At 43.2% G+C, this 24,213-nt stretch overlaps 1 long non-coding RNA gene across 4 annotated transcripts in view; it reads right to left on the minus strand.

Moving 5' to 3' along the window:
• Nucleotides 1-24,213, minus strand: part of Gm35500 — a 73,726-nt gene that overhangs the window by 14,169 nt on the left and 35,344 nt on the right. For all 4 annotated transcript variants that reach the window (XR_001782005.1, XR_385030.3, XR_001782006.1 and 1 more), the window contains exons 3-4: nt 18,244-18,314; nt 611-868 (exon numbers count right to left, since the gene is read on the minus strand). This is a non-coding gene — a long non-coding RNA (predicted gene, 35500). The remainder of the gene's footprint in view (nt 1-610; nt 869-18,243; nt 18,315-24,213) is intronic.

Genomic DNA, 24,213 nt, shown 5'->3' on the forward strand with positions numbered 1-24,213 from the left:
CATTCCCTAAATGGAAGAAAGAGGCCCTCTGTGCTAAGGAACTTTGAAATGCACTCTGAATTCAGCGTGGAAGGGGTTTGGCTAGCCTTCCAAGGTCAGCTGAGGTCATGAGAAAGGCCAGAGTAGAAGCGGTGCCATGCAAGGTACACTGATTCTGGCTCAGGAGCGAGTTCACTCCCATCAACCTGGGCCGTGCACTGGGACGCAGAAAGCCTTCACACTCCCATTAACCCGGATCCTGTGCTGGGAAGTGGGAGGACGCCACACTTCGAAGACATTCCATGCCTCATCTTTCCACAGGTCAACACTCAAACACAAACAGGAAGTCTGAGGTGTCTTCCAGAGATGTGGAGCCAGAGGCACTTCCGATTTGCATCTTCCCTCCCTTCCCACCAACACCCTCACCGACAGCTTCACTCTAAGCCTAAAGGACTCAGACCCACAGAGTTATCATAGGAAAGGATGGCCAGAGTCTCCTGTCCCATGACTTCCATTCACTTTAGCCTTAGCATGGATTAAAAAGAGATCCGCCCCAGGTCAGATGGACACACAGTGGCTGCCCATGCTCCTACCTCACAGACTTCCCTCCCCAGACCTAACCTCTCCTCACCTGGAAAGCTGACAGAAGAGTCCTGCTGCTGTCTAAAGAGGATGTTCTTCTACTTCAATGGTTGCCAAGGGCAACGGGCTTTGGAGGTGTGGCTGTCAAGTCACTCAGAGTCTTCAAAGGTCAAAAAACTGCTTCTTTTAGTTGAGGGGCCATGCTGGAGCTGAGATCAGGAGAGAGAAATCCTTCCAAGCTCCATTCTGGAGTCTATTTTTCTCTACATTTTCTTCTTGTTGTTGTTGCTGTTGTTGTTGTTGTTCACTGAACCAATGGAAATTTGAATAAATAAGACATTAATAAACAGAAAGATTTAGTGCAGAATAGTTACATATTGTGGTAGAATTTCCAAAGGCCAGGAAGGAGAATGGAGACGTTAGAGTCTTTGAAATTCAGAGAGACACTAGATATAGACTGCACCTGGGAGAAAAATGAGGTTAAAATGGGAGAGTCTTTATTGAAGATCATTAAGTAATGATCTTTATTAAGAAAAATTACATCCGTGTGTCTATACCCTAACTATCTACAAGGGTTCAAGGCTGAGGACAGTGGTGCTAGAGAGAAGAAAATATAGTCCAAGCCCATGACCATCTCGAACGCCTGGAGATAAGCCATTGGCACAGCTGTGCAAACTCCAGCAAGTCATTTTCATCTTTTCAAAGACTGGACAGTGCTTTTAAAGCCACATAAGAGTTAAGATCCTGGAGATGGAGAGAGAAGAATCTCACAGAGGGGACTTCAGGGGAGTAAGAAGCAAAATACAGAGGAGACACCTATGGTTTAGTTTAAGGAGTGAAGATGGGCTACTGTTTAAAATGGCGTCCAATAGAAATAGAGCAACAGAACTGACGGGAAGAGAAGGAGCCGATCCCAGTAATATAGTCTCCGGAAACAAATAACACCTAATGCTTTTGAGTCACATGATTGACTCATGGTTCAAAAGGGATTTCTCAGAGAGTTAAAGCCAGAGTTAGAGAGCGGTCAGAGGAGAATATCGCTCTTCATGAAATCTTTGATATTGTATCATTGATTCCACTCATGTAGCTTTAAGCGCTTCTTTCTAACTTTCCCGAGGGTCTGCTTCCTCATTTATAAGATAAGACTAGGGGCAATGCTAACCTTCCATTGCTGAAAGAATTACACTGGAAGCTGTCAATGCCACTCTACACAAGACCTGAGCAGAAGAAATTCTCAGTAATCCCCATTCCCATATTCACTTAATATGTCCTTGACAATGCCTGAAATAAAGACACTCGGCTCTAACTCAACCATCTATAGCTACATTAGAGCCAGGACTTCGGATCAGAATTATGCAGCCTTTTATCTGTCAAGATTCAAACCAGCCTTTCATCTAAACCCCACTGTCTCTCAAGGCCAGCACCACCAATAGTTTGTGTGGACCGTTGGTTGCTATAAAGGGATGAGTGTGCACTCAAGGAAGCTTCAAGGAAGCTTATTTAGCAGCACTGAGGCCTGGACACCACCATTCTCAATGGCTAACAACCGAAAAGTCCCTAGGCATCAACCTTGGGAGGGAGGTTGGCATTCACACACCTAAAACCCATTCTAAAGATTTCATTAACACCCACAACATCCATGTTTCCTCTCATGGGAATCATTTAGCAGCTAGTTCCAGGCAGACACAAAACAGCTCAACTCGGAAGTATTTTATGTATGTATTTATTTATTTATCTGAAAGTCAGGATCAGAAACACATTTTTCCTTGAATGGATAGATAGATAGATAGATAGATAGATAGATAGATAGATAGATAGATAGATAATTTTGGAAAGAAACGATCAATGGTCATTATTCAAGGAAGTATGCTGTGACAGTGAATGAGAAAACAGCCCCCAGAGGGTCATAGGAAGTGGCACTATTAGGAGGTGTGGCTTAGTTGGAGTAGGTGTGGCCTCGTTTGAAGATGGGGCAGCAGGGGAAGGAATAGGTTTTGAGGTTTCAGAAGCTCAAGCCAAACCCAGCGATACACTTGCTCTTCTTGAACCTTCAGATCCAGAAGTAGAACTCTCAGCAACTCTCCAGTGCCATGTCTGCCTGCGCACTGCTGTGCTTTCTTCCCGCCATGATGACAATGGACTGAACCTCCAAACTGTGAGCTGTCCCGCAATGAAACGTTCTCCCTTATAAAAATGTTTCTCTTCGATGCTGTGGTTATAGTGTTCCTTCAGAGCAATAGAAACCCCAACTAAAACACATGCTGACCTATCCGATAAACACACCAATGGAAAAACTATTGAGGCAATATGACCCATGTTCTTGAAATCTGTCATGCAGCTGAGCATGATTTTATGAAGTGAAACCAACGTATGCACATTCCAGATAACCAGTGACGTTAGAATTAAATAATCATGGCTCCACCATAGGTTTTGTCCTTAAGCAACACCATTAGCCCTACTGCTGAACAGAGAGGACCAAGCAACCTCCAAAAGGCCAACCCACAGCCGCGCAAGGGCAAAGCACAAGGCCACAGCAAAGCCACGCCCACTAGGATCTCATCTTCGCCTCTGGAAGTCCGCGAACAGATGCAGGCGTCATAAATAGCATTTCAGCTTAGAGTTCTGTTGAGCAAAACTATTTCCCTGTCTTTGGGGAAGGCTTTTAAGAATGATACTTTGGCAGTTTGGTTTCAGAAAATTACGTGAAATGAAAAACGCTGTCGAACAGATGTGTTCTCAAATCCCTGTCCACACAGCAGTCGATCTGCTTAATGAAAACATTGCCACGGTTCAGAGTTAGCACTGTCTGTGGCTACAGTATTGTGATGCTGGTGTCTCCAAGGAGGGAAGAGGATGGGGAGGGAATGTGAGCAAGGAAATTGCCAGAACTTGGGGTCAGGGAGAGAGTATCTCAAAGGCAGGTACCTCAAGGTGCGGAAGAACAAAGGGAAGATTAAAATTAAATGCCGCTTATGAAAAAAATAATAACCAAACCAGGACACAGACACGGAAAGCCTGTTTTGTTTAGATAAATTAAATCAAGTATGTAAGCCCTCCTCCCTGTTCTACTTAACAAGGTTCCATTTCGGCATCATTGCAATGTAACAAAACTGCGTCTCTCTTCCCTGAGTTCATTAAAACGAAGTCTTACCAGCACTCAAGAGCTGTCTTTTCCCCACATTGCCCTGATACCTGAGGGAACCTGGGGTGGCCACTTGAGCTTGTCCTCAGCTGTCACAGATGCAATTCTGGGTGGGTGGTTGTCTTCAGCTTCATTTGTCAGGACTGATTACCGGCGGCGGCGAAACTGATCACAGCCCTGTCTGCCCTCTCTCCACAAGCAGGAAGAGTGCACCTGAGGGTCTGCAGCAAGGGCATCCTCGAGAAACTCTCTCCAGTTTTCATACCTAATTGAAACCGCCCATGGTGATGTAGTCCCGAAGAGTTTCACTACCAGTTTCACATAGCCTAAATCCCACCCGGAAACCAAAAAGAAGGTCCATTTTTCTCCGTTAATGTTAAGCCAATTTTATTTTATTTTTGAATATTTGTTTATTCAAACATTTGTGTATGGTACCTGCATGCATTCATGTGTGCCACAGATGTGCCTGCGCCCTCAGATTCCCTGGACCTGGAGTTTCCTGTGGTTGCGAGCCTTCTCCGAAGCCTCATAAGTCAATTTCAGATTTATTGGTCTTTATTTTATGTTATGTTTTGTCTGGTTGTTTGTCATGCATATAACTCACCGAGACCAGCAGAGAGGGTCCTGTCCCCTGGAGCCACAGTAACAGAAGGCTATGAGCTGCCACAGGGTGTTAGAAACTGAAACCAAGTGTTCTTCAAGAGCAGCAAGTGTACCTAGCCACTGAACGGTCTCTCCAGTCCCCAGGACTAAGTCAGTCTTAAACAAAGCCAACAATTTAATTTTGGATGGTAAAAGAGATGTCTAGTAAAAACAAAATTAACCTTGAAAAGATATATTGGCAGCTGTCAAGGCCATAAAGCAATGGGTGTAAATCCAGCTTATTCTTGAATGCTAACTCTAACTGTAAGCCTCCAGCGTGCTAAGGTTGTTGACAAATGACAGGCCTCCTCACAAAGATGCGCCCCATGTAATTCCCACTGGAGTGTGTGAATTTTCTCTTCTTTCCTTTTTTTGCGTATAGAAAGTTTATATTATAATAGAAAAAATGCTTCGCATTAGGAGGGATATAAAAACAAATATTTTAATAAAATCTAGCCCCTGCGGCATTTCTGTGGGGATGTTGACTGTGTACTTTAGTTCAAATTAAAATGAATTTGCACGATTCTGCAGATCTCCAAGCCCACCTTTGGTGGCAACTAAACTATTAGCTGCTTTCCAGCTCTTGTTGTAAAAATAAATAAATACCAAATGTCTTTCCTGAACGTGCTGACACGGATGGTAATTCGGTTCTTTATATTTAAACAGAAAGGTTCTGCTAGATCCATCTTCCCATTGGCTTTATTCAGAGATTGATATATGCATTGTTCTTTTATGCTTTTAAGGCACATACATTATTTAACGTCTCCAACATGCCTGTGAGGTGTTTCGTGATATTGCCAGCCATAGAGTTTAGTGAAGCCATTGCCTGATAGGAGAAGGATTTCCCAAATACTACACAACTGAAATGTGATACACCTGGCTTTGGCAGAACTAATGGATTTTCATAGAGTACATCTTTATCCCATACGAATGAAGGAAAGTGCCCCTCCCCAAAGGGAACCCCAAAGGAATCCCCAAATATGCAGAGAAATGTATTCCTTCATAGACTCACTCTGGTTGATGATAAGATCAGCCAGTGCTCTTATCCTCTGAGTTATCTCTCCAGAGTCACACACTACTGCTCTCCTTACTTACCTTCTCTCTGTCTCTGTCTCTATCTCCGCCTCTGTCTCTGTCTCTGTCTCTGCCTCTGTCTCTGTCTCCCCCCCCCCTCATTTTCTAAGGTTTTAATTGAGAGCTCAGGAAACCAAACATGGGTCAAATATGGCCCACTGCTTGTTTTTTTTTTTAATGACTAAAAGAAAACAATCAAAAGAAGAAGAATATTCCATAATGCTAAAATGGATGTGAACTATGTCAATGTCTGTAAATAAAGTGTACTGGGAATCCAGTGTGCCTATACCCTTGGGTGGTGTATGGGTCGCCTTTTACACTATAAGACTGATTTGGGCAGGTTGTGTTATAGAATCTAAAACACTTACTATTTAACTCTTAGAGGGAGAAAAAGGCCAACCTGTAATGCTGCTAATTGATATATGCTCTGTAAAATGATATAATCGATAAAACAGAAAGAAAATGCATGGACCGGCTAACCTTTGTCAATTACATGGGGATTTAGAATCTCCATAAAGACACATTTCTGGATGTGTCTATGAGTTTCCAGAAAGGTCTAACAGAACAGAGAAGACCCAAGATCAATTAGGTGACACCCCCACCCCTGGCTGGAATCCCAGACTGAAGCCAAGGGAGAGAGTAACTGAGCCTTAGAGTCCATTGCTCTCTGCTTCCTGGATGCTAACACAGCATGGTGGGCCAGCAACCTCATGTGTGCCTGCCACACGACTTTCCATCAGAGCTGACTGCACCTTCTAATTATGAACTGGTCCAAACTCTTATTTCCCTAAGTTGCTCTTATTAGGAGTTTTTCACCATAAATGAGAAAGGTAACTGAAAGAAAAAAATTCATATTGAAAAAAAAATCACAAGATAAAACTCAGCTGCCCCAGATATTCCTTCCAATTGGTTCTAGAAAGATTTGATGAAGCCCAGTGAGATCACAGAGGAAGGCCAACGAGCCGCTCAGTGGGTGGACCCTGATGACCTCAGCTCAATCTCTGGAAACCATGGGTAGAAAAGAACGAGTTCCCTCAGGTTGTCCGTGGGCATGCATGTGTGTGCTGTAGTGTGTGCATGTGCACACACACACACACACACACACACACACAAAATAAATTCAATCTTAAAGAATTATTGAAGAAATTACAGACAAGGGTTGGAGAGACAGCTCAGTGATTAGTAGCACTTTCCGTTCTTCCGGTTCCGTTCCCACCACCCACACAGGATCTCACCACCATCTCACTCAAGCTCCAGGGGACCCAACACCTTCTCCTGGCCTCCATGAGCACCACACACACACACACACACACACACACACCACACATGTTACACATAAGTGCATGCAAGCAAAACACCTGTACACCTGAAATTAAAAATAATAAATAAAAAAATTTAAAGACATTATAGTCTAAGCTAAGTCTGATAACATTCTGTGAGATTTGTTTATTCATAATAATCAAGAATTCTCCCCACTTGTGTCAAAAATGCCCGGTTTTGTGGTAATAATTTCGTATAGCATCTGAGCATGTACAGGATTGGCTCTTGTCCAATCTCCGGTCACTGTTAGCTTAAGTACATCTCCCCCTCCCCATCCCCCCCCCCATTTAATACACTGCACTTTATTTCCACTTCTGAGTCATATCGCAGGTCTTAAAAATTAAAGACTAGACATGAAGAAAGTTTACACAACTCATCCACTTGCTCCGATGTCTCTACACTTTGCATTTTTCCCTGGGTAGAGTTTGTTCTTTCTCTCCCCAAGAGCTGTAACCTTATACACAGTATCCACAGTATCCTCTCAGTTATTTTATGATACATTTTTACTAAAATAACATATTTCTAAAAATGGCTCCTCTTGCAAGTGTAAGCAGTTGTGACAGCTTTGGTTACATTGTGACAAGGTAAGCTGTAGAGTCCAGGCTCCTAATTTTGTTACAGCTACAGCTGGGTGGGGAAGGGGTACTGAAACTCCATCCCTGAGATGTAAAGTCTCAAGGAGTTAGCATTTCCTCCTTTTATAACTGTGTGTAAGCTTGCTATTTGCCCACAGTCCTTACAACCATCAGCTTTCTCCATAGGAAACGCTTTCTAATGCGGAAGGGAGCCATTTTTTTTCCTAATTCTCTATTGAGAATAGGAACTGTACTTTTTATGTAGTAATTTGGGATTCTAACTTCCAAGTTCTTCACCATAAGATTATGCTTCAAATCCACCCATCGGTGTGTGGCTGCTGTAGCTACCATGACCACAGAGGAAACGATGGCACCTGACAGGTGACTCTAATTGTACACAAATCCACCAGGGACTGGTGAAGATACTTTCCAGAGGGTCAGGGTATTTGTCAGTAAAAGCCCAGGACAAAGATCAGGTCTCTCTTAAAAATCTAAATTCTAAAGTATTTGATAAAGCAAGGGAAATTATCCATTTTATCTCATGCCAGCAAAGCCATGCCCCCAGGAAGCCATCTCCCCTGTGCACCTTGTGAAGAGATGCAGCTAGTGCGCTATAGATGCAGCTGCTAACCAAGCCCCGTTCTTGTTGACACAGAGCACACTGTGCCTATTTTTCTGAGAGAGTCAATGCTTACATCTCAGCTTATATCTTGGACTTCATGTAATTTGAATACATATAAGACCATGAATTAAATTGGTTTTTGACACTCCTTCTGTTACCAGTTACTAATGATATAGGCCAAGCTCTTTTCATTTAATCTTCCATATAAATGTCATATATCTGTCTTTGTGAATAAAAGCAAGTGGTCTACATAATAGAAATCTTAGATTAAAATAAGTATTTTAAATTAAGGCATAGATACCCAAAATGTTCCTCAGAGATCTTTTTATTTGTATGTCTATGGATACTGTAACAAATGTTCATTTCCCAGAACAATTTTTGTCATCTATTGTATGCTCACTCTTTTTTGTTTTAATTTTCATTTGTTGGGTAGTTAGCTTTCTAATTTATTACTTTCCCTTGAGCTATCAATGCATCTTGCCTTGTCAATGCCTATTTTTCAATTGGTTAATTTGCTTTATTGGTTAGAGAGTGTCTCTGTACTATAAAAATTAATATTTTATTCATTATACTTATGTTTATTGTTTTCTTAGTTAACTGCTTGTCTTTTTGCTCGGTTCATAGTCGAGTTTAAAGTTGTGAGAAGCTATGCATCCCACTGCAATTTCTCCTTGGAAAATGTTCCTCACTTAAGGATTTCTTGAACATCCTGTATGTTTATGTCATGACTTTTATAGTGTTTTTGAATGTCTTTACCTCAAATGGAATTTCTTTACACATAAGATACACCACAATTTTTACACATAAAATACACCACAATTTTTATGAATAGGGCTGTCTGCGTGTGACTCCCGTAGTAGTATATTTACAAGTTCTTGACTTCAATACACGTGACTCTGTGGCCTCTCTCATTATTCCATTTATTTATTTTTCTATTTCAGTGTAAGAAAAAATTGTTGTATTTGCTGTTCTTTTACAGCAATGTCTACTCTGATAACTGCTGTAGAAACTCTGTGTGTGTGTGTGTGTGTGTGTGTGTGTGTGCGTGCGCGCGTGTGTCTGTCTGTCTGTCTGTCTGTCTGTCTGTCTGTCTCTCTGTCTCTGTCTCTGTCTCTCTCTCTCTCTCTCTCTCCCTTTATGGTATATGGGGTGGGTTTGGGATCTTTGTTTTGCTCTATTTCTTATTTTTTAGTTTTTTTCTTTTTCTTTTTCATATGTTTTTATTTTGAGAAAATCAGAAGAATTTTTACTGACATAACAGTGAATCTGTAAATTACCTCTGGAATTTTCGGTTTACAGTTCTGCCTTCTCACCCAGAACCAACACGTGTCTGCTGCCGTTCATCACTTCATACATATTTCAAGAGAGTATCTTAATATGCGGTTTGTCTACTACCGATTAGATTTCTCCCTGGCCATCCTGTGTTCTAACATTACTGTTATGAACAGCATCTATGTGTCAGGCTGCCCTGCTGGGTGACAGTAAATTTGTGATTGAGGTATTCATCCTGACATTTGGCCAATTCACTGGATTTTTCTACTAGTTCTAAGAGATTTTGAGTTGACCTTTAGTCTTCTAGGCAGAAAATGACACCATCTCCCAAAGATGGTGACTGTATCTTTCTGCACTAGGGTTTCCGCCCAGCTAACTTTGTCTTGAGTTAGTGGCTGGCTTATTCTCACTGTTGTGATGCGTGTGATTACCTCTGGTTACAATGTTTCCTTTCCTATCAGAAATGAGTTCGTGTTCTATCTGCTCCCTTCTCTGAACCTAGCAAAATGACCACATAATTTTTCGCTTTCCTTCCCTAATACAGTGAACAACATCCACATCTCTCCTAGTGTCAAAAACAAGCTCTCGTTCCTGAAATAAACTATTTAATCTTGATAGATTGTTCTTTTTTAATATCACCAGGCTTAGCATTTGAGTCCTTTAATTAACTTTACATACTTAATGTTATGTTAATCTTTGACTCCACTTCCATAAATAAAGATAGCCTGCATTTACTTTGGGTTAACAAGTGTTCTTCGCTATTGAAAGGAGGGTTGAAAGTCATCACTCAATAACCCTGTTAGCAGAAGAAAAATACAGAAAACGTTTTCTGAAGACTGTGGCTTAAACCTGTGTTTCTATGAGAGCCTGCCACGGCAACTGATTACAGGCAACCAAGACTTCTGAATTTCTGTAATTTGTTGTTGTAAATTATAGTTGTCGAACAGATATGAAATAAGGGAGGCTGGAAGGGAACACTCGATGAACATCTTTATCATTTTTCTCTCCCCTGCTCTCCCAAGACATTTTAGAGTGTTAATTTTCTTTGCCTGTAGCTGCCATCCTGCCTGGCCCTGGGTCATCCTTCCTGGATCCCAGAGGAGATCTGTGCACTCTGGTTATTAACTGGTCTCATATAGCATCATAGAGTGGTGTGTATAAACCTCAAACTCCAGGCCTCGTTTCCAGAAGATTGGAAAACGGGTACCTTGAGGTCCCCACTGGCCCAGCTGAGGCCTCTGATTCCCCCCAGCAATGGAACTGAAGAAGGCATGGGCGTGACGGCACAGTGTGGTCCAGCTTCCATTCTGGCTGTGTTTGATGCCAGCTCTGCTGAGAGTTACTTTGTTGCATCTTTGAACCTCTTGCCATTAGCTGCCTTTATGAAGGTAAATGTATCTCTTTTCCTAAGAGCTTATTTAGGCTCCCTCCTTTCAGTGCCTGAGGGACTGTTTGAGAAAGTCCGGATGCTCCATGCCACCATTCAGCCTAGTGTCACCTCCCATTCCTGTGCCTCACCTCCCCATGTGGAGCAGCTTGCCTTCCTCAGGGTTGTGACGGGCTCGTGAGCTCAGCTTGAAAGCCCTTCCTTCCTCTTGGTCTTACTTGTTCCTTTGAGAAGACCTCTTGCTTGTTGCCTAGAACGACCATTATCTAGCATCCTGGCATGTGGCTTTCGTCTGACCGCCAAACGACAGGGACTCTTTACCCACTGTGAGAGAGAGTTCATCACCTCCTGACTCCGCTGTACCCTCAGCACCACAGCAATCCTCTCCCCCATGATGTCCTCAAAGACATCCACCATAAACTGCAGCACTCTCAGCTCAAGCTGAGCTCACGAGCCCCTCACAACCCTGAGGGAGGCAAGCTGCTCCACATGGGGAGGTGAGGCACAGGAATGGGAGGTGGCACTAGGCTGAATGGTGGCATGGAGCATCCGGACTTTCTCAAACAGTTCATGCCTGTAATCTTCAGGTTCCTTTCCCAGACCTCCTCCCACCCTGAGACAAGTGCCAGAGATGGAAGTAAGAAGATCTGCCAGTCTCCTTTGTAGATGACAAAAGGTCTTGCCTCTTCCTCTGAAATATGGTTGTAGTTGAGACTTATCTGGGGTTTTCTACCAAATATTAGAATATACAAATAATAATAAGAGGTAAATTATCTATCCAGAATACTTGGACTCACTTTGAAAGGTGTGTGTATATGTGTGTGTGTATGTGTGTGTGTCCACACCCAAGCATGTTACCCACTGAAATGTCTCCTCTTATCTTTGAAATTTTTTTAACCTCAAAAGGAATACCAGAAGCCATGCATACTGGCACACCCCGATTGTCCCAGCACACAGAAAGTAGAGGCAGGAGGATTGAGAATCTAACTAAGACCAGCCTGGGCTACATAGTGAGACCTATCTTAAAGGAAAAAAATTAAAAGATGAATAGCCAAAATATAAGATTAATTTTCTCACTCACAGGGTCTCTAGTTTATCAGTATTCAAAATCCTCACTCTGGGAAATAAATTATGCAACAGCCCGCTTAAGCATGTTCTTAAAGTGAGCTAACTAAACCAAACACCTTTGATGTGCAGCTAAAAGCTGGGCCCGTGATGACATCCTAATCTCATTTTTCTTTCAGTCCCTGGGCCTTTGTCTTTCACTTTGATCCACCCTGAATAAAGCTATTGGCAAATGTATCCAGATTTTGATCTTATAAACTGTACATAAGTTCACACACCCTCGTGCTTGCCTCGTAATGGAGACAGCGCGCTGTAAACGATGACACAGCAGTGATTCAGGAGTTTGAAACCCTCTCAACCAGCGCCTCACCTCTTTATATGGGGCATCATCCAAAACTCTCCCTGGGGAGCCTCCTTGATGTTGGGGGATTACCATACAGGCAGACACTGTCTTCCCACTCCCAAACGTTAGAAGACTGTCTTTCAAAGAGAGTGTCCATTATGGACAGGAATGAAAAGAACCTTTAGACATAAACGACAGTTCCAGATACCAAACTGAACATCGGCCCAGGAGATGGATGGCTGACGTGCGGACCTAGGGCTCAATGGGCAGATATTTCTGCACCACCCCTACCCTTCTTCAACTGTAGAGACATGAGCAAAAGAATAATTAAAATACTGGGTTCTAACTAGTTTGGGGCAGCTATGTATAATTTATATTGATCGTCTTTGAGTACCAATCCTGCCCACCCTCACCAGGGCCTGCCTGAAGATCATTCCCTAATGCTTCTCTGGGAATCTCCCACCATGGCCTCTTTTCATACCGTTTGTATGCTAACAATAATCCGTGCTTTTATGCAGGTTTTATTTTATTTTGTTTTGTGGTACTGAGCTCGGAGTCTCAATGCACGCTTGGCGTGTGCTCTACCACCAAGTTGTAAACTTTTTGCCTTAATTTATGTTAAGTTGATGATATGAATCAAAAGAAAAGTAATATTACATGCTATGAGAACAGTAGATGACGTTCACATAGGAGCAACGTATATAGCTCTGAAGTCATGGAGGTATATATTCCCCATGGGTGCTTGAACCTTACAAGGACAGAGTGGAGCCGGCATCATGGTGAGCACAGGGCACAGAGTGGCAGGGGATACAGGACATAGGATGGAGGAGGGACTATAGAGAGCTCAAAGGACACACAGATCCTTAGCTCTTGACTCAGTTGTCCTTGACAAGAAAAGAACATTCATGTTGATGCCTCCAGCACTAAGAATGCCATGAGAGAAAGGAGGTTGTATCAATAGGGACACAGCCTCTGTCCTGATCATGCCCTAAAACAGTGGGAGATATCCCCAAGTTAATGTCATCGGTACATCTGCCTTTCACTGTTTTTATTGTTTGTTTAATCAAAACCAATGAGGCACAGCATGAGCACCTTTGGATAATCCAGAGGAGGCAGAAGAGGTATGGAGAGGCAGTTGTCTGGGTGTGTTTCACATATAAACTGTTTAAAAGTTCACCTCTTTGAGGAACACTCCTCCATTGCTGGTGGGATTGCAAGCTTGGACAACCACTCTGGAAATCAGTCTAGCGATTCCTCAGAAAATTGGACATAGTACTACTGGAAGATCCAGAAATACCTCTCCTGGGCATATACCCAGAAGATGTTCCAACTGGTAATAAGGACACATGCTCCACTATGTTCATAGCAGCCCTATTTATAATAGCCAGAAGTTGGAAAGAACCCAGATGTCCTTTAACAGAGGAATGGATACAGAAAATGTGGTGCATTCATACAATGTACTCAGCTATTAAAAAGAATGAATTTATGAAATTCCTAGGCAAATGGACGGACCTGGAGGGCATCATCCTGAGTGAGGTAACCCAATCACAAAAGAAGTCACTAGATATGCACTCACTGATAGGTGGATATTAGCCCAGAAACTTAGAATACCCAAGATACAATTTGCAAAACACAAGAAAATCAAGAAGAAGGAAGACCAATGTATGGATACTTCATTCCTCCTTAGAATAGGGAACAAAATACCAATGGAAGGAGTTACAGAGACAAAGTTTGGAGCTGAGACAAAAGGATGGACCATCCAGAGACTATGCCACCCGGGGATCCATCCCATAATCAGCCACCAAACTCAGACACTATTGCATATGCCAGCAAGATTTTGCTGAAAGGACCCTGATATAGCTGTCTCTTGTGAGGCTAGGCCAGTGCCTGGCAAATACAGAAGTGGATGCTCACAGTCATCTATTGAATGGAACACAGGGCCCCCCAATGGAGGAGCTAGAGAAAGTACACAAGGAGCTGAAGGGGTCTGCAACCCTATAGGTGGAACAACATTATGAACTAACCAGTACCCCCAGAGCTCATGTCTCTAGCTGCATATGTAGCAGAAGATGGCCTAATCGGCCATCACTGGGAAGAGAGGCCCCTTGGTATTGCAAACTTTATATGCCCCAGAACAGGGGAATGCCAGGGCCAAGAAGCGGGAGTGGGTGGGTATGGGAGCAGGGCGGGGGCAGTGTATAAGGGACTTCCGGGATAGCGTTTGAAATGTAAATGAAAAAAATCTAATAAAAAATGGGAAAAAAAGTTCACCTCTTTGGACTCCCAGTGAGCCGAAGCAAATCAGAGTGTGCATTGGTCCAGGACAAGATGTTCTGAATCTCTACTGCTACTCTCTCTTAGGACTCAGCTCATCAAGGTCTTACTGTCATCCATTCAAGGGCATTATGAAAATAAATTAGAAGGCAGGCTTAGAGGCCTAGAACTACCTAGAGTATGTAGAACCTGTCAAGTACTGAATTTGATCCTTAGCACTACAAAAATAAGTAAGTTCATCCGCTTGTTTAATTTCATTTCAATTGGGCTGCAGACGTGAATACAGAGTCAGGTGTGGTGGTGGCACATCGTCCTCGTCATGACGGCTCTGGAGAAGCCAGTGCCATGGGACTACAGAAGACAAGCACCATGTGCTTCAACACGGTATTGAACTGAAGGGTCTCCAAGACACCGGCTGTCTGCCTCCACATGCTTTCTTCCAAAGGCTTTCCAGGAGCATGTCATTCAGCCAGGAGCTCAGATGGTGGGTTGGCTAGAAACCCATCATTATCATTAGAACCTAGGCTTCCAATGAAACTCTAAGTTGCCCCAATTAAATAGAAAATCCCCGGAGGGGAGAACGCACGCCAGCGTCGGCTTGCCTCAAAGAGCCTAAGCACTAGTAACCTGCTGCTGTAAACAGGGATGGAATAAATGCCCTATTTATTCGGGGAGCTCACTTTGTTATTACATTATTTCGATTGTGTGTTAATTATCAACATAATTCTGGGTTGCTGATATGCTTTAATACAGTTGTATTACCTTAAATAAGCATTTGCATATGTGCGTCGGTATGCATCCATAAGGAGCCCTATGTAACAAATGCAATACAGTAGATACGCTGCCTGCCCCTAAAGCCCAGCACAGGGAGTTGTGCCACGTGGATAGAAATAATATCTATTCACTTAATGGGAATCTGTTACATGAAGTGAGCATTGTGAAAACAGTTCCCCAAAATGATAAATAAATAGAACCCATTTCATAAATATGCATGAAGCCAAAAAAAAAAAAAAAAAAAAAAAAAAACTCCTTACAAAGCAACGTGGTCTTTAACTGCAAGTCTGGCTGAACATTTGGGAATAAGCCAAACCAAAGGCTGCCTTTCCTGAGGTGATGGTGGGAATATTTCCTGGATAACCCTCCGTGAGAAGTTATTATTTTTCCCTCCTAAAGCGAGGAAGATTTATAGGCTGTCTCTCCTCACAGCATGAATTCACAGGCAACCTCGACTGAAATGTCCGAGGAAGTCCTTAGCAGAGCCTACTGCGTGAGAAACGCGTACTTCTGGAGGGAAGCTTGTACCATGGGGACTCACCACAGCGCACAAAGCATGACTATCAGAGCCAGGGTGGCCTACGGTCTCTGTGCTTCAGACACTTGACTGGGGACCACGTACATCAGTTGACACAAGCTTTTGCTCACCAGAGCACAGACAACTTTCTCATACGGTTAAAAAGGAGGCACTGGATAGAAAGATTACAGAGAATAGAGCCTTAAATGTCTTTTAAGCAAGAGGAATGTGTACATTCTTAATAATCTGATATACGTAACTGAAGGAAAGCTTTCTGGACTGACACCTTATCTCCACTACTTCCTGTGCTCTTTCTATCGCCCACCCCTCCTGTCTCGCCCTGACCTGCCCTGTTCTAGCCTGGCCCAGCCCAGCCCAACCCAGCCCTTTCAAAAGTGATAGCTACTACAGGAAATCATCTCATCACCAGAAACTATCTACTTCCTGAAGTTTGGAAAGTGTAGCTTTGGACAATGCCTCCCTTCCAGACTTTAATTTGCACATTAGCACAGTGATTATTTAAAGAAAGAAACTATGTCTTGGCACAACAGAATTTTACTCAGCCACAAAGAGGAACAAACTCATAGCCTTTGCAGAGAAATAGATAGCTACAGAGTATTATGGTATGGGGAATAGACCAGACTCAGAAAGACAAATACTATATATTTTCTTTCATGGATCCTATACTTTGATTGTTATATGTAGTGTGTGTGTCTGTGTCTTTGTCTGTGTATGTCTGTATGTATATCTCTGTGTGTGTATGTGTCTGTGTCTATGTTGTGTGTGTCTGTGTGCCTGTATGTGTGTATCTGTGTCTGTGTGTGCCTGTATATGTGTGTGTGTGTGTATGTCTGTATGTATGCCTGTGTGTCTGTATCTGTGTGTGGCTGGGTGTGCCTGTATGTGTGTATTTGTGTCTGTGTGTGTCTATATATATGTGTGTCTGTGTATGCCTGTATATGTGTATATCTGTGTCTCTGTGTGTTTGTATATGTGTGTGTTTGTATATCTGTGTATGTTTGTCTGTGTTATGTCTGTATGTGTATCTGTGTGTGAGATTCTGTATATCTGTTTATCTGTGTTTCTGTCTATGTGTATGTCTGTATTTGTATCTGTGTTTGTGTCTATGTGTGTATTTGTGTGTCTGTGTGTGTATTTGTGTGTCTGTGTGTATGTCTGTATCTATATGTGTGTCTGTGTGTCTGTGTGTGTATCTGTGTGTATCTGTGTGTCTGTGTGTGTCTGTATGTATGTCTGTGTGTATCTATGTGTGTGTCTCTGTGTCTGTGTGTGTGTATCTGTTTGTATGTGTGTCTGTGTGTGTCTTTGTATCTGTGTATGTGTGTCTGTGTTATGTCTGTATGTGTATCTGTGTGTGAGACTCTGTGTGTGTATCTGTTTGTCTGTGTGTGTGTGTGTGTCTCTGTGTATGCCTGTGTATGTCTGTATGTTTCTGTGTCTGTGTGTGCCGGTGTATGTGTGTATATGTGTGTGTGTGTGTGTGTGTGCATCTATATTTGTGTCTGTGTGTGTCTCTGTGTGTGTTTGTGTATGTGTGTCTGTGTGTCTGTATGTACCTATATGTGTATGGAATATGGGTCATGAAACTAGGAAAGAGTCCCATGAGAAATAAGAAAGTGATTGTAATGGCTATAGAACAAGGAAAGGAAGGAGGCTAAAATTCATGAGACCTCAAAGTGGATGGAAAGAGAATAGATGGGGGAGGGGAGCAGCAGAGAGCAGGCATGGGGAGGGGAAGAGGAAAGAATCAACAAAAAGAAAACATAGGAAAATGTCACATTGAGCTCCACTCATTTGAATACTATTTTTAAACTAACAAAAGATCCTTTTACATAAAGGAAGCATTGGGCTAAACAGTATCTACTAACCTTTGGAGTTGGTGTCCTAGTACCCAGTGCAATTACACTGAGTAAGATTCTGGGTCATACAAACCAACTCTGGAAATTTGAAGACAGAGGTAATTTATTAGAAAGATGTGGGGTAGACAATCAGATTCAGGCAAGGGTTGGTCAACAAAGCACAAAAAAAGGCAACAGAGACCAGAACCTCAATTACAACCTAACAATGAAAACCAGCCCAATACAAACCCCACCTGCTGACCCTAGAGAGAATTCTCAAGTGTTCCCTGCCTCTTTGTATACGGCCCCAAAGCGAAAGTCCAGGCTGAGCTTCGGTCAAACGTCCATTGCCTGGCTATTTGAAAACAGGATCTTAAAGAAAAAAAAACAAAACTGGAAACTGAGGCCCCTTCATGGGAAGCAGGGAAACAGGCCCTAGTGCCATTAATCATGGGCAGTCTCCGGAATAGAGGGGCTTCAGATGGTGAACTATTGTTCCTTTGAGATGTATGTCCCCTTTCTTGGAGCTGGCTACATCCTTAGGGGATAAATAATACTGTATAATGAAGTATATTCCTCTAGGACAAACATACCATCGCTCTTGAGTGGTCAATGCCATCCCATGAGAACATGGTGGCCTCACTTGCCTGTGCTTTTCTAGCCTATTTGGAGTCTCCTCACTCAGGATGACAGGGAGGCCAACCCGGGTTCCTTCCATTCCACCCACGTTGAAATGATGAAGGTACTCTGGTCCCTGGAAGTAAAGGGCTGCAGGATGCCTAGTGCCTGGTGAAAGTAGGAAGTACAGATGCTCACCCCAGCTGCAAAGGCCCGCTGAGAAGTGTGGGGATCTTTGCTTCAATTCTCCAGTAAGAAGAGGCCAGGACCTAGAAAAGATTTCAACAATGTCCTAAACCAGACAGCAAGTGACGTCATCCAAAGCTATGGCTTTTACCTTGGGCTACAAAAATCTCAGCATCATGCCCGCTTCCACGAAGAACACCCCAGGCTCCAGTTCATCCCAATGTGGTCACACTGTATATCTTTCTCATATTTGAAAAGAAACTCAAACTATCCTTTTTGAGGCCGGCAACTTTGTGTGCTCCATTGCTTAGCTGGGTTATGAAATACTAGCAATTCCACTAGGTAAGTTACAACAGGAATGGTTTTATCTGCAATTATTTTAAATGTAGACGTTCATCACACAGCACACCTTGCAGATAAAACCATTCCCATGGTAACTTACCTATAAGTACCGCCACTGAAGGACACTCATGACAACTCTCCATTCGCCTTTGTTAGATGCCTTTCATAATGCTTCTAAGTATGGCTGCCACCTGCGAGATTGAAAGGAAACAGACAAATCCTTGCTGCTCAGCAAAGCAAAAGGTAGCCCAGTCCTCTACAGGGGTTGGTGAACTGATGCTGAAGGACAGAATGCAGCCCAAGATCAAGTCTGCCTTTGTCTGCTTTGCCCTCCAGTCTCCTTTCACTAGGGGCCAGAGAATAAGATTTGAGCCTGCTGGGACTGATGGTGAGTGAGCCCACACTCACTCAGCCAGGCTGGGGAGGGAATTCAGCATCCCACTCCAGAGAGCAAGCATACCAAGCCAGGCTTCTGAGGCCTGGCCAATTAGGCACTACCGCCTAATCAGGGCTAAGTGAACATCATTGCAAAGCACTTTGCAAACTGAGAAGACTGTCCGAATCCCTGTCATTCATAACAATCACGTTCCAGCAATCACGCTATTCAGGAAGCAGCTTGGATGCAGGCAGACTCTGCAGGAAAAACCACTAATGCACAAAGGCTTGAAGGTAAACTTTTCAAATACCTGCCCTGGCTGGAAGGCTGCCCAGAGAAGATGACAGGCCTCCAAGAGCTCCAGGAATGATTCCCTGAGAGCTCCCCTGAAGAAGAGAACATTGCAAGGCAAACCATTACGTTTCTTTTTTTTACAGAATACGTGTTTGGAGGAGCCTTGCCTGGGCAAGACTTGGCTTCCCTCGGAGCACCTAGAAGAGGCAGAATCTGTGAAATTTTAAGAATAAAACAAAGGGCCCACCACTCCTTCCAGCCGCCTTTCTAGTCACAAGTAACCCAAATGAGGTTTCAAGGAAAATGTCAAATGGTAGGTGTGACCCCTAGAAAATTTTCCAGAAGAAGCCAATTCATTTATATTGCCTGGGGGTGTTATTTGGTCATTTTGCAGAGCTGAGGTCTGAATTCAGGTTCTTAAGCGCAAGGCAACTGCTCTGCCACTGAGCTACATCTTACGCCCTCTTTCGGTGCTTATTTGAGATAGGCTGGTCTTGAATTTACCCTGAAGCCCAAGATGTCCTTGAACTTACAACCTTGTCTTGGCTTCACGAATACCTGTTACAGGCCTGTCCCACCAAGCCATGTAGTTCTTTGTATGTGGTGAGAAAAGTATGTATGTAAGTGTGTGTGTGTGTGTGTGTGTAGTGTGCTGGAAATATGGTATGTTGTGTGCTGTGCATATGTTTGTATGCATGCGTGTATGTGTTTGTGCATGTGTGTGTGTGGTATGCGCGGTATGTGTGTGCATGCTATGTATGTGTGGTGTGTATATGTGTGTTGTATATATGGTGTGTGTGTATATATGTGTATATGTCTGTGCTATGTGTGGTATAGTGTGGGTGTGCTGTGTTTGTGTTCAGTGTGTGATGTGTGGTATATGGTTTGGTCCATGTATGTGTGTGTGTGTGTGTGTGTTGTACACGTGCACGTGCATACTGGAGAGAGAGGTCAAGCTAGATGTCCTTCCTCGGGAGCTGTCCACCATATTAAACACAGGCTGCTCTGCAGTGGAGTCGGGATCTCCCTGTCTCTGCTTTGCTAACACAGAGATTATAAGCACACGGCACCTTGCCCAGATCTTTACATAGGGGCTGATTATTAAGTTCAAGCCCCTACAGCTGCCTAGTGAGACACTGGGATGTAATTTTTGCCTTTAAAAGCTCCATATTCTAAATGCCCAGCCATGCACTTGGGTTCCCAATACTTAAGTATAGTTGCATCCAAGCAGAATAAAGACTTTCAGTTGGCTATAGGCTGTCTGGGTGGTCTTTCCTGGTGGGCTCTCTATAACAGAAATGCTTGCATTATTTTCTCTTATGTAGTCTCATCGTTGTTTTTAACATATCATATCGTACAGAGAGGAACCACTGAACTAACCTGCCCCTTCACCACTCACTTGTTGAGCCTGCAGTCTGAACTTTAAACACTTTTTTTTTCCTAGAGCTTAAATTTCAACTATTTGAAATTAAATTAAAAATCTAATTCTCAGAAACAATTACTTTATCAGTTGCCCAAATAGGTAAGTATTTACTGAAATTAATTTAAAAAAAAAAACTGATGTAAATCTGAACTTGAGAGTTTTCTGATGTTCCCCAGGAATATAATTCTGCAGGCTCCTGCGTAGCAGGCACAGGGTCCCCGTAAGTGCACAGAGAGTCTGCCCACACACTGTCCGTCACGGCAGCATGAAGCAATCAGACAAGACACAAGCAAAAGAATCGTTGTCACGTACTCTGTGCCTGGGAGTCCCGCAATCTCCTTTATTCCCCAGCCTCAAATGAAAGTGACATTTAGATTCACTTTTTAAAGTTTGTCATTTCCAAGAAACAACGTGAGGAGAAAGCGAAAAGTGGCTTGATTTGGACTTGGCAATCAGAAGACCCCTTAAACACCGCCCAAAGATGTTCAATTCTCACCTCAAGCAACAGAGAAAAATGAGGCTTAGCCTTAATATGCCTACATCAAGGAGAGAGGAATTCAGTCCTGGGAATTTCAAACAACCTGGGCTTTTTTTTTTTTTTTTTTTAACAGAGCTAGACCACAGCCTCTGCCTCCCCAGTCACAATTTAATTCTGACTTACACAGTATATCAAAATAGGTGGGAATTGTTTTTCTAACTGGTTGAAACACAAAATATGTATCTTGGGAATCGACCTCCTGTGGAAAAAGCTATGTTGGAGACAAGGAAGGAAAAGAAGCGACCTAGAAGGAGAGCTCTAACTGAAGCAGTCGGTAGGATGCTCAAAGCTGAGAAGCCCAAAGCTGTTGCAGGGGTTCCAACCTAAAGGATTCCTTTATTCTCAGAGTCAAAATGCCTTCACTTTCTGCAGCTAATGACCCCCTGTCATGAAGTCATGGGATTGGTAAGAGGGCTTTGCCATGCTCCTTCCTCAACTGACTCAAGTCGGCGCCCAGAGCCTTCACTTTTAGCCAGCCCTCTTTGTGATTCTGAGAACTATGGCTTCTCTTTCACTGTGGACCCCAGACCTGTAGAATCCGAATCTCCTCTGGTCTTGTGTTGTTAACAATGCAAATTATCCCGTTCCACCACAGACCCACGGATTGAAAGACTCTTGAAGTTGCAAGACCTAGGAGACCATGGTGTGTGCTTCAGAGTTCAAGAAACAGAACCATCCTACATTTTTTGTGAATCAGCTTTGAAAACACAGCAATCATCAAAATGTACACCAGAATCAGAGAGGTCATCGCGTGACCCTGGGACAGCATGGGGACCTTTAAAGAGAGTCATCCCTACTTAGCATGAGGCAGTGAAAGTATGAGAAAGAATTTGAGGGGAAATGGGAGGGAATTACAAGAGGCACAAATACACATCGGTCCTGTCCCGGTACTCAGCTCTTGAAGAAAGATCCTTTTCTTAGCATGGGTATAGGTGTAGGGTGTGTAGGCACATGTGTGTGCAGGTGCACTGTGTACAAGCATGTGGAGATGGTGTGAACCGGAATCCCTAAAAAGAAGCTATCTTTTGAGGGTGACAAAATGTTGTTAATTACAATTTGCTTGGGGCTATCTTTCTTTTTTACTTAAAATAACATCTCTTTTTATGTGTATTGTGTATTGGCTTGCAGGCATGTCTGTATGAGGGTGGCAGACTCCCTAGAACTGGAGTTACAATTTTGAGCTGTCATGTGGGTGCTGGGAATTGAACCTGGGTCCTCTGGATGAGCAGTCGGTGCTCTTAACAGCTGAGCCATCTCTCCAGCCCTCCATGTGCACATATATTTTGATTATGTTTCCCCCTCCAACTCTTCTCAGATCCTCCCCAACTTCATCTTCTTTCTTTCTCTCTCTTGCTCTAAAAAATCCAAAACAACAACAAAAGGAAAATCAAAACAAACAAAAAAAGCAGTAAGGCTCAAAAGGACAAAACAAAATGAAAATTCCACAAAAATATCATTGAGCTTATTTTTTTGTTGGCCAAACTACTCCTGGGCATGGGGCTTGCCCTGGAGTGTGGTTTTTGGGGGACTATCTTTAGCTTCGCAAGAGCCATCCCTTGCCAACCTCTATATCAAACCTAGCATCCTGATAAACCGATCTGAAAAAAAAAAACAAAACAATCAAACAACTTGGGATGTATTAACAAAGTCCTCTTCTCTACAAATGGAAAAGCTAAGAGTGTTGGTCCATAGTTGAGAATCTTCTGCCTGCTCTACCCAATTTTCCACCCGTGTATTTTTTAAGTGCTTTGGCTTTAGAATAAACTCTAATAAGAGTTTGAGGTGACAGGGTGATAGCTTCCTCACCTTGCCAACTCCCCTTTCACACACACACCCATCCTCAAGGACAACTGGCATTGGGTGTCTTCCCAGAAAGGAACTCTTGCTGTACCTAACAGTGCACAGATTCAGCTGCTCTGGCTGGCCAGCTTGATCAGTAACACCCTGTCCCCATCTCCCGTCCACTAGGATGCTAGGCAGGCCACCACACCAAATTTTTTTATGTACGTTCTGAGGACCTTAACTCCTATCCTTATGCATACACAGCAAGTATTTTATCTCCTGAGCCATCTCTTCAACCATGTAGGCCACCTTGGAGTTATATCAATCATTGAGAGATGTAACTACTTTGCTTGAGATCTGAGAGTGGGGAGACACTACAGTGAAGACGGTGGAACTTCTTTAGCCATGTAAAGAACCTTAAAGACAATGAGCTGGGAAACATCAGACTGTGGCTAGGAAACGTGGTTATGTATTGGTTCACAAAGGGGAGTAAAATGGAGAGGCCAAGCACGGGTAATTAGATGGAAAATTTTCAATACTGAAGAAATAAGATAATATTGGTCTGGATTAGGATGTTCAATGTTAGAAGGTAATATAAACTATAAATAAAGGATATCAAGGAAAATAAAAATGCACCATTCGTGGTGGCTGGGTCGGGTAGAGGGAGGCTGAAGGAGGGACGGAGAAAGGGGGAGGATAAGAAGGTAGGTCATGAGACTGCAAGATGAGAAGCAGACAGGAAGTGCTGAATGGCTCAGAACTGAGCTTTGATGAGAAAGGCTCACGTGTTTGAATGTTTAGTGCCCAGCTAGTAGGCTGTGTAGGAAGGATTAGGAGGTGTAGCCTTGGTGGAGGTCACTGAGGTAGGCTTTCAGGTTTCAAAAGGCTCAGTTTCTGTCTCTGCCTCTGCCTCTGGCACTACCTCTCTGTCTCTGTCTCTTCCTCTTTGTCTCTCTGTCTCTCTCCTTGTCTCTGCCTTTCTCTGCCTCTCTCTGTCTCTCTCTGTGTGTCTCTCTCTGTCTCTGTCTCTCTCTGTCTCTCTCTGTGTGTCTCTCTCTGTCTCTGTCTCTCTCTCTCCACCACCCCCTGCTGCCTGTAGATAAAAAGACTCACACTCCTAGCTACTGCTCCAACACCATGCCTACCTGCCACCACACTCCACATACATAATAAATACATCAGAATGGTCATAGACTCCCCCTCTGAAACTATAAGCAAGTGTTCATT

Source organism: Mus musculus, chromosome 16 (genome assembly GCF_000001635.26).
Source record: "Mus musculus strain C57BL/6J chromosome 16, GRCm38.p6 C57BL/6J".
Taxonomy (NCBI): domain Eukaryota; kingdom Metazoa; phylum Chordata; class Mammalia; order Rodentia; family Muridae; genus Mus; species Mus musculus.